General features: G+C 34.6%; 1 long non-coding RNA gene across 1 annotated transcript; it reads right to left on the bottom strand.

The window, feature by feature from the left end:
• Positions 1-7,319: 7,319 nt before the first annotated feature.
• LOC133037855 (uncharacterized) lies at positions 7,320-9,412 on the bottom strand. Its single transcript, XR_009687838.1, has 2 exons — positions 8,025-9,412; positions 7,320-7,563 (listed from the first exon to the last, which is right to left on the bottom strand). It is a non-coding gene; the product is annotated as an uncharacterized LOC133037855 (long non-coding RNA).

The following is a 9,412-nucleotide window of genomic DNA, read 5'->3' as shown; positions in this document are numbered from 1 at the left end:
ATAGAAAAAAATTGCAAAAACTCTCTCTCTTTTCCTCTCTTTCTCTTTCGGCTGGAGGGTGTTCCAAGGGCTGGAAAATTCTGATTTCAAGCTATTTCTCTTGCATTCTAAGTGTTCTTCATCCTTGGTAAAGTTTCTAAACTTCTCTTTTTATAATTTTAGAAAAAAATGTGTGAAAAGGTGATGATGCATGCTTGATTTTAATGTGTTCTTGCTGCTGTAAATTGAGGTTAAATTCAGAGATTTAAGCTTGTTAGATTAGGGTTATTTAAAGTTGTTTTGATGCATGATTATTAGGTTGAACAAGCCATAGCTTTTTATATGCAAAAATGTGATTTTTGAAGATATGTTGTGAATCTGTTACTGAGATGTTGCTATTGTTTTGATTAGTTTTCAGAGGTGATTTTATGTATGTTTTAGTAGATTTGAGTGGGTTTGAATGCATGCTAGGTGGTTTTGCTCAAGTTTGAGTTTAGAACTCAAAGCTTGAGCTTTAATGGCAAATTTTGATTCTGTGCTTGAAGCTTTGTTTTATCACTTGGAAAATGTTTATTAGGGTCTAATTAGCAGGTCTGGAAAGTTTGGTTGAGTTTGGAAACGTTTTGGTTGGTGAAATGATTTTTGAGGTTTTTCTGGGTAAAACCGGCTAACCGGTTTTACACTGCATGTAAAACCGGTTACCCGGATTTTGCAGTAGGGTGAGAAACCGGTTTTTCTCAACTTGCCGTTTCGTGCTAGTTTCGGGTTTTCAGACTGTTTGTTCTCTGCTAGTTTGGGGGTATTTTAGTATTAAGTTGCAGTAGGTTAAGTTTGGTTTTAAAACCTTTGTCCCCGTTGTGATTTAGCGTGTCACTTATCGGTGTTGTGATTTTTACGGTTTAGGAGCCTGTAATCCGCCGCTCAGCTAAGTTCCACTCAGGTTGACCGGCACACCTGAATTCGGAATCCAGGTAAGATTAGTATAACAGTATGCATATGTAGATTACATGTTTAGCGAGCATGTAGGAAGCCTATTAGATTACATTAGTTGTATGTTGGCTTCGAACCATCCAACCCTGTCACGTCGGTACAGGCTGGAGTATGACCAGCATCCGGAGTATGACCGGTTTGACCGATCGACCCGACACTTGGTTGGTGGTTCCGTGCTATTGACGTATCCCGTCGGTACAGCCGGAGTATGACCAGGCGGCGGAGTATGACCGGCTCGACCGATCGGGAGGATATAGTAACACGTCGCAGACAGCCGGAGTATGACTGAAGAATCGTGAGTATGACCGGTTCGACCGATCAGGTTGTTACGTGTCAATAGTACCGTCCCTATGAACGTTCAGAACTCAGTACCATGTTGGACATGGCAGTAGTGGCTCAGTACCATGTTGGACATGGCAGTAGCGGGACTCAGTATCGTGTTGGACACGGCAGTTAGTATTATGTATGAGTATTTTTATGCTTTTCTTACTGAGTCTGTCGACTCACAGATCTACGTTTATGTGTAGGTAAAGGCAAGGCTATAGCTGATGGACCGTGAGCGAGCTTATGAGATTGTACATGTCGGGGCGGTTAGGCCTGGAGCGTACGATCCTCGGGACAGCAAGGCTGAATTTTTGTAATTGGTCGTTAGACGACTTTTATTTTTATGTAATGGTTAAACAGTTGAAACTTTTTGTAAATGATTTTATAATCGGGATCCCGAGTCTTTTGTAATATGGTTTATAAGTTTAATTAAAAAGCAAAATTTTAATTAATCACGTTTTTCCATAAACCTCGTTGATTAGCAACGAGCTGCACAGTATGTTTAAAAATCACGTAATACGCCTAAAGTAGTTAGGGTGTTACAATGATACCATCCAAAAATAAACAAACAATCGTTTTAAAGTCCAAATTTCTTGCAAGTAAATCAATTACCATGGCTCTGATACCAGTTGTTGGAATTTTTTTACCAGGATCTTAGATCTACTCACAAGTATGTTTATTAACATCCTAAATAAGAACTTTCTAAAACGATGAAATAAACACATATAAAGTTTAGTAAACCTTATATTGGGTGCAGCGGAATATTATGACTCCTTCCGTTCAGATATCTAGCCCTTGATTTCTTTCTGTAGCAGAGCATTATCAATATCTGAACCTGGATCTCTTTCTCTGAATCTTTAGTGTTGAAACTCCTTCTTGCTGAAAGTCTTTCTTCACGATCTTCCTCACTATGGTTGAGGTATCACTTGCTGTGTGTGGGCACTACTCTTACACTAAGAATTTCGAAATCTCAATGAGGAAGAGAGAGAGAGAGTGGGTTCGGCCAAAGATAGGGAGAGAGAAGGCTCAGGTTTTTCTTTGAAGGAAAAATAGAAAATTTAAGTGTAATTTTCCTAAAGCCTTCACTATCTATTTATAGCATTCCACTAGGGTTAGGTTTGAATTATTTGGCATTAAAATAATGAAAATATCAGTTTAAAAATTCAAACCAAGTGGCCGGCCATGTACAGTAATGGGCCTTACTTGGATTTTGCAGTTTTCTCAATTCTGCATCTGATTTTCTCAAAAACGCCAATTTTCTAATTCAACCATTTAAATGCCAATTCTAACTATTTAATAACTATAAATAATTATTAAATAACATTGTCATTTATCATATTTATTAATTGAACTATACAAAGTATCATAATTAACAAATATGCCCCTAAAACTCTTTCTTTACAATTTTGCCATTACTTAGTGAAAATTTCACAAATAGACATAGTCTAATTTGAGAATTATAATTGATTAATCAAAACCAATTACATGAGTCTTACAAGCAATATTATCTCAACTAGTGCGGGGACCATGGGTCTATATAACCGAGCTTCCAATAAGTAGATCAAGAATTTAGCACTAAAATTCACTAACTTATTAATTCTTCGTTGAATCCACGCATAGAACTTAGAATTGCACTCTCAGTATATAGAATGCTCTATATGTTCCACCATATAGACGCATCATTAGTTATCCATTGTTGTAATCCTAATTTGATCAATGATCCTCTATCTGAATGATCTACACTGTAAAGGGATTAAAATACCGTTACACCCTACAATGTATTTATTCCTTAAAACACTTGACCCCGTATAAATGATATTTCAGCTTATATGAAATGAGTACTCCACCATTTATGTTCGTTTGGTCAAGCTCGAAGGAGATCATCCTTTGCTTACTATTCGCCAGATAGAAGCTATAGATTCTATGTTTATGCTAGCGCTCCCACTCAATTGCACTACCGTGTTCCCAAAATGTACGTATCACCCTGACCTAAAAGTAGGCTTAACTAACAAATCAAAGAACACGAATAGCCTCCTGAGATTGAGCCTAATCATAACAGAATTAAGAACATTTGATCTAGGATCAACTAGGCGATATTGACTTGAATAGATATTACCGTAAGTTTAATAAATCTAAGTCAAAGTTCAATATCGGTCCCTTCCGATGCATACTCCATGCATCCAACCTGAGCTTTACTTTAACCAATGCTCTGGAAAGAACATAGCATTTCTCCAAATGCAAGTAAACTCTGTTGTAGATTATCATATCAGTAAAACCCTATGTCTGATAAATCTAGGAAACTTTATTCACATAGTCATGTTTACTTTCCAATGTGTTGACAGCACAATAAACAGGATCAAGTATGTGAAAAGGGTTTCAGATGAATTTATACATTATGTACATATAATCATGAAATAAATCATGTGATCCATGCAACATTAAATGTTATTTCTGATCTATATTAATAAGTAAATCTGATTATATTGAAATGAGTATTATTTAGGGCATAAAACCCAACAGAAAGAAGTTTTATTAAAAGCTGTTGTCCAATCAATCTCTACTTATGTCATGAGTTGCTTTAAGCTGCCCTCTACTTTCAGTCACCAACTTGAACAAATGATGGCCCAATTTTGGTGGGGTTCTGACAAGGATATAAAGAAGACTCATTGGAGGAAATGGAAACTCCTTTGCAAAACTAAAATGGAAGGTGGCATGGGATTTCGATCTTTCATCCATTTTAATCAAGCCTTACTCGTTAAACAAGCTTGGAAGATTATTCAATTTCCCACTTCACTTCTCAGTCGAGTTTTAAAAGGAAGGTATTTTTCCAGCAATGATTTTTTGCAAGCTCAAAAGGGTGGCTGTTCTTCTTTAACCTGGCAAGGAATATGTTGAGGTCGTGATCTATTGGTGAAAGGATTAAGGTTAAAGATTGGTGATAGTTCTAGTATCAAATGTGGCTAAGCTCCCTGGATTCCAAGGCATTCGGTGTTTACTCCCTTGAGATATACTAGTGATAGTCAAAATCTTGTCTCTCATTACATCACTGACACAAAAGAATGGAACCTTCCTCTACTAAAACAAGATTTCTCCCCTGTTGATATTGATTACATACTCACGATTCCTCTATCTCTTTCGAATGTCATAGATAGATGGATATGGCACTTTAGTAATACGAGTGAGTATTCAGTACAATCGGGACATCACCTTGTAAATTCTATTGAAGAGGTTGATCTTACTTCTACCTCTACTAGTTAGAAAAGATGGTGGAAATATTTTTATAACTTATAATGGAATTTAGATTTATTTTTATTTTAATTTTATTATTTATTATTAATTACTTTTAGAAATTTTTTCAATATTATACCTAAAATTAATTTTATTTACAAAAATTCTTTTAAGAAAATTATTTGTACAAATATCGTAAGTTATTTAGATGAATATTTTATATCTATAAATATATGTTTATATAAAAAGTACTCAAAAATTTATATTATTTTCCTAATAATAATAATAATAATAATAATAATTTCTATATATTTATCTATATAAATATATATATAAAGGAAAACACAACATAGGTCATATGACATTCTTTATACATTGTATTTTATGCTCCTTATTATTTTATTACTTTGAATTTATTTAATTTTCTCTATTTTTTTCATGTTATTTGCTAATGAAAGATAATTAATTATTTGTTACATTTTAATTCTTAAAATTTAATATTTGTGTTAGTTATTTTTTTATTAATTATTCATTATCAATAACTTTTTATTTTTATAATTCTCACTATTATTATTATTATTATTATTATTATTATTATTATTATTATTATTATTATTATTATTGTTATTATTGTTGTAACATATTTACTTAATAACTAATCTCATACATATAAATATATATATATGAGAGATTCTATTGTTTTGTATATTTGACGATATATTTATTTTTTAAACTATTTCTCTAAATTTATTTTACTTATTAGATTTTGGATTTTTATTTTTCAATGCTCCTTATATGTAAAATGAAAATTACAAAGATGATGAGTTGACTCTCTAAAATTTGTCAATTTTAAATTATTTATTTTGTGGTTTATTTAGTTTAAAGTAATTTTGTTTTTTAAAAAAATTAAATCTTTCACATATTTTAATATTTTAACATATTAAAATTATAAATTTTAATTTTTTCATAAAATATTAATATATTAATTAATTAATATTTTTTTCTTTTAATATATTAAATTTAAATTTTATTTCTTACAACATAAATAAATGATTTTTAAACAACCGCGCGAGGCGCGGTATCGTTGCCTAGTTATTATTATTTTTTTTTTGAAATATGTATATTAACTAACAAAAGGATTACACAAAGTTCGGCAAGTCCGCCATTAAACCGGCAGACGCACAAAAGGGATATTCTCCCAACCACAACTTATTACAATTTGCAAACAAAGCCTCTTTGGCCAATAAGTGAGCAGCCCTATTTTTCTTTCTTCCTATATGCTTTACTGCCACGCAATTGTCAAAATCAGGGGACTCTCGAATGTCGTCAAGCAGCGCGCTCCAATCCGTTTTGGCTTGATAATTGTCGTTCAAATAGCTGGCTGCCCAAAGACAGTCAGTTTGGATGATGAACGGGTAGGCCTTCACTTTAGATGCAAGATGAATGCCCATTCTAAGAGCCAAAACCTCCGCCAATTCAACCGTGTAATAGCCTCTTTGCTGCTTGATTTCAGCAGCTAACACAGCCCCTTCGTGGTTCCTAATGACAGCTCCCAATCCAAGGTTCGCTTCTTTACAATGAACACTCGCATCACTATTGATGCAAAAAGTCCCGGGGTGAGGAGGATCCCACCCACCATCTGGTGTGGTAGTCGGCTTCAGCAACTGATCCATTTTGGAGTTGTTGTGCATCATAAAATCCATCTCTAATTGAGCCCACCTGCACCATAAATTGTTAGGAAGAAAATGAAGGTTGAGTCTTTTTTTGTTCCTCCTATTCCAAATGAGCCAAGAGAGTATAATGAACATTAAAAAATCTGCTTGAGTTGTTTGTTGCTTTATAGCCATGAGCATGTCCTTTGTTTCGCCTTTCCACCTTTTAATGGTCTTCCACATCGAAAAATGCTGCCATATTTCCTTTACTGTTGGACAGAACCATAGCCCATGTTCTATTGTTTCTTCCTCAGTCCCACAGCCGCAACACCATGGTTCCATCTTCCTACCCTGAGCCCTAAGCACCATGTTAACCGGAAGCCAACCATTATAGATACGCCAAACAAAATTTCGAACCTTAGGAGGGACTTCCAACTTCCAAATCTCAGTCCACCATCTCCTATTATTCTCATCCGAGGAAGGCCCTGCATTTATCTCATTGGTGGTGGCCACTTTATAACCACTACTCACCGTATACATACCATTTGGTGTGTAGTGCCAAACTAAATCATCATTAGCATTACTAAAACAAGGAGCCATACCTAGAACAATGGGAACATCATCCGGGTGAAATGTTTGAGTTATTACATCTTGTTTCCACCCACCTTCATTATCCTTCATTTGATCCAAAGTTGTCCCACGGTTAACTTTCGCATGGGTGCGAAGAGCAAAGGTGGAAGAACGGGGCAGCCATTTGTCTTCATTGATGCGCACTTCTCTACCCGATTGAACCCTCCACCTAACACCCTTTTCAATTATTTTCCTACCCCATAATATGTGGGGTTTTATGCCCTAAATAAAACTCATTTCAGTATAATCAGATTTACTTATTAATATAGATCAGAAATAACATTTAATGTCACATGGTTCACATGATTTATTTCATTATTATATGTACATAATGTATGAATTCATCTGAAACCCTTTTCACATACTTGATCCTGCTTATTGTGTTGTCAACACTTTGGAAAGTAAATGTAACGCCCTAAGATTTAGGCACGCTACCCAATATGATTAAGAAACCCTAATCCCCTAAACGGAATTGGTTTTAAAATAAGCGCGGAAATTAAACTTTAAACGAAAACGGAATGAAAATAAACTTGTAATAATTTTAACCTTACAAACAAAAGTTACATATTTCGGGATCCCAAAAATCATTTTACAAAATATTACAAGTTTTTTCTCCTTAACCGACCTAAGCGGCAAAATAGAGTTACAAAAGTTTCAACACTAGTAGACCCCAACCCGCTTGGTCTAGTGTTGCACGAACATGTACATACATCGCCCAACTCCCATGCTCATGGCTGATCAGAGATAGATTTACCCTTTCCTGCACAGTAGAGCACTCGTGAGCCAAGCCCAGCAAGACATTAAAATATATCGTTAATCATATATAACTCATCACATAAATAATAATGCCATTTCATATTTGTCTGTATGACACAGACCTGCGTGTTACACTCACACGCCTATTTATGTGTATGTGGCATAGACATACGTATTACACTCACACGTCTAATTACAATAAGGCCTTAGAACGGTTCATCTCGGTTCTAGTTGCCGAGTCCAACCTGATTATGCCTTGAACACATAACCCTTTACTTCAATATACATCTATATACATCATGGCATAACAATTACATATTAACAATTCACTTGGGTAATAACCCTAAGCCAATAAACCGCTCCCTTTAGAGTAATAACTCTAATCCCGGTTTTTAGTTTCTCATATAAATCACATTCCATATAAGCGCCATTGCGCATATCTCTACATGCTGACTACTGTCTTACCTGATATCCCACAAATATGGAGATTCCAAATCCCTGGGTGCTCTTGACCAAGTGCCGGTAATCCTAGTCACAATTCTCGGATACACAAGTATAGGGTTAATCCCAAAATCTATTTCCATAAATTAAAAACTGGGCATTTAAATTCCAGATATTCAGATAGAGCTCGGAACGAGCTTTCCAACGGTATAAAGAACGTTCCAAACGGAGTCCTGAGTCAAAAGTTATGACCAAAACAAAAACCCGAAAAAATACAATAAGCTGCCAAAAATGGCCGCGGCTACTGGGTTTAAAAACCCAGGAAACCCTGTTTCCAGCCACGAAAATGCATCTAAAAATACCAATTTTCATGCTATAACAACCCACAATCATACCAAATTTTCACCTAGCATAAACCAAGTAATTAGGGAGGAATTACACCTAATTCACTTCCAACAACACCAAAAACCAGCAACTAAAAATCATCAATTTCAGCAAGCTTTAACTAGAGCAAAAATCCCAAATCAAGAGCTTGCATAACCATAAAAAAAAAAATATCAGCATCTTTACACAAATTTATTCTCAATATAACCCAAGCAAATGCCTTAAATCCTCATCCATGCATAAAAATTCAGATTATAACAACAATCACATAAACACAATTATCAACAATTCAACATGAACTAATCAACTTCAAGAGTTTAGAGCTTAAATCTAACAAAATTACTTACAATATTCAGCAAGAAAATGTCAACATAGATTTCAAATTCTCACATTCAAATCTCCATCTAAGCTTCCAAACATTCAAAGCTTAGCTACTAACAAAATATTCAAACTAGAATTTCACCAACTCATATCAATTCATACCCATGCATTTCAAGAACACCTACTCATAAAAACATGCTTCTTTTTCTTTTTCTTTTTTTAAATTCTCATTTCAGCAACAACTCAGAAATTAGAAATGGTAGGAGAACTACCTCAAATCCAAGCAAGAGAAAATCCTCAAATCTCCAAAACTAAGCTTTCTTCCACAAGCAATTCACCATAAAATTAAAGCTAAAAAAATGAGTTTTTGAGAGAGGGAGAGGCTGGCTGCTAGGGCTGGAGTAAAATGCAGAAATAAAATCTCATTTTGCTTAATATTTCCCTTTTAATGAATCATAACCCAAAATGCACAATTACCACATTGCCCTTAGGGCCAAATTCCCATTTTCAAGCATATAAGGGTAAAAAAAAAATATAATTATCACATTTCACACACTCAAATAATAAATTGCAGATTTCTTGTATAAAAATAAAATGCCAATTAAACATCCCAAAATTGTATTTCGGCCCCGAAACCCGGTTCGGCCCGAAATACCTGGTTGTGACTATACTGCGCCAACTTGTCAGAACACACCTGAAAAAGGACA

The sequence above is a fragment of the Cannabis sativa genome, chromosome 5 (assembly GCF_029168945.1).
Source record: "Cannabis sativa cultivar Pink pepper isolate KNU-18-1 chromosome 5, ASM2916894v1, whole genome shotgun sequence".
Classification (NCBI taxonomy): Eukaryota; Viridiplantae; Streptophyta; class Magnoliopsida; order Rosales; family Cannabaceae; genus Cannabis; species Cannabis sativa.
Note: the sequence above shows the minus strand (reverse complement) of the source record. Positions and strands in the feature narration are given on the sequence as shown.